This window comes from Lactuca sativa, chromosome 5, assembly GCF_002870075.4.
Source record: "Lactuca sativa cultivar Salinas chromosome 5, Lsat_Salinas_v11, whole genome shotgun sequence".
In the NCBI taxonomy this organism is placed as follows: Eukaryota; Viridiplantae; Streptophyta; class Magnoliopsida; order Asterales; family Asteraceae; genus Lactuca; species Lactuca sativa.
Window position 1 is genome coordinate 165,400,343 of NC_056627.2, and position 2,593 is coordinate 165,402,935.

The window sequence follows — 2,593 nt, forward strand, 5'->3', positions numbered from 1 at the left end:
TTAAAATTAGCAGACGGAGTCTAAATGAAAGTTATAGATCTCGTCGATAGCTACGCGTGGATATAAAGAACGTCAAAAACGAGTTATAATTTCTAATTGCATATTTTTGTATTAAAATAAAGTATAAATCATATATAGTATATATATATATATATATATATATATATATATATATATATATATATATATATATATATATATATATATATATATATAATACATACATGTGTATATATCATTAGAATTGTATCGACGATGCGGTGGTTATAAGACTAGTGTTGAGTACTTTCGACAATAGTGTAGTACAAATATTGTTAAATCAATTTAAAATAATATTATAAAGGGGTGTTTAGTTGTTTAAATAATTATAAGGTTATTAAGTAACTATAGAGTGTAGTTTTTGAAAATTCAATTACTATAAATAAGAGCCTCTAGGCTCTCATATTTCTTGGATCATTCTCTTAATTAAGGAGTTTTTCTCTTCTTATCCCCCGAGCATTTTGGTCCCTAATGATTTGACTTTTCTTTCTGTAGTTTTAGTATAATAAGGTGAGCGCTGAAGCGCTAGAAGAATCTTTTTAGAAAGATTCAGCGACGAAGTTTTGCCTGCGCAAAGTCCGGTTTCTCACTAAACCACCTGTAAGTAGAGTTATGCTTACCGGCTTTAAGTATAACTTATGTTTAAGTTCATTATCGTTATTATTGTGACATCCCCATTTTCACGGCCAGAAAAGACCGATTTTGTTTATGCTTTATAAAAATCAGAGTACTTCTTTTAATAAAAAGGTTTCGGAATTTGTTCCCAGGTAAACATGATAAATACATTGTCAAATCATTTCCAAAGAAATGTGTTTTTATTCATCTTAAAACATTTGGGATGTCATCGGCAATACAGAAACATAAGCATAAATAGAAGTTACATTCTTTTACACTAGTGATCTACATCTCTTTTAAATATCTCACTGTAAAGTAGCTTCATATCGACACCTGTGATACAAATAAGCTTGAGTGGGTCAGGTTGGGAAACCTGGTGAGTACATAGGGTTTTCGACCCATAATAATATAATTATTATGTTTAAACATCAAACAATCAACCCAATTACCCATCCCCATTATCTTCTTTACTCTGAATGATCAACCTTAAGAATCAGCTATTTATCGTTCATTTATTCCTAAGGATCATCCAAAGAAAACTACACGAAGTCCATCGTTGCAAATGACACGGTTGTCAAGCACAGCTGCTAATTTTATCACTTAGACGTAGCTGCCAGAATTGTGACATTCCTTATGAGGTGCATCTGTTGGTATTGTCCTTTAGGCGCATCTACTGAGGTTATGATGTTCTCTATTAGGCGCTTCTGCCGCAGAGTCCTTTACGCGCATCTAGCAGGGTTATCTCGTTTATTGATAGTAACATTTTCGAGAGTCCACTCGCAATACAGGTCAATGGGTTTTTAGAGTACACCGGTGAATACATGGTTCATAACACCTACAGGTTGTGATCCTGCTAGTGCTTCACTGGATTGTCTAGAATAGTCTATGGTTGTCATCCATACTCTGCTAGATGACGAAGCCAGCATTTGGGAAAAAGGCTTCTCACATCGTCCACCTCTCAACTTATCGTCCAACTCATATTTCATCTACCCATGTTTTACCCAACATATTATGTAGATATAAATACGTATCACTTTAAATCATATAAAACTTATACAAAATCGTTCATCCAGCATAGATAGCAAGTATATAGATAATATGCACATATAGCACGTAGTTTATATAAAATACTTCATATCTATGTGTAAGATGAAAGTAACTATGCACTCACCTGTAAAGGTGGTGACTCGGTACTCGGACATCACTTCGTTTACTTAAAACAACTTCCTTGGACAAAACCTAGTATCATTACCACTAGTGTTTTGTATAATGTTAACCGAGACTAATTAATAGTCTTGCTATTATTACTATTATATAAGTGTTAAAACAATACTCTTCATCCACTATGTACAGACAGGGGCCAAACATGGAACACCGGTGAGCAGGATCATTTTGGCATATAGCACTTCTGAAATCCAACAACCCAAGCGGCCCTCCAAACCAGACTCCCCGTACTGCGAGTGGTTAAAAAGATATTATAACGACAATTATATGACTCATAATAATAGCCCAAATATTTATTATAAGGCCCTAATAATATTACTATATTGAAACATAAGCTATACTAAAGATAGGTTAGGCATAACTCATTTACAACGGGTTTTTCTCAAAACCGGGCTCCGCTGGAGCAGCGTTCCCGAGCCGAAAGGCTCTTTTCTCAGAGTCGTCAGGCGCTTCGAGGCTTCCACCTTATGCTAGGGAGGTTCCCTAGGCTTTTCAGGGGGTTTCGGGGCTAGAAAGAGGTTCTAGAGAGAGAGAGGGAAGTGATGGGAGGTGTGAGGAATGAAGAGGGATTCACCTCTTATTTATAGGGGGCTGGAGGAAGATCTACGTCGTGAATTTCTTGATGTTCACGTCGTAAGTGAGCTTGGGCTCCAAGTCTTAGCCAGGTGCTGACACGTGGCATCGCACACAATTAAAATATGTTTATATTTTCATG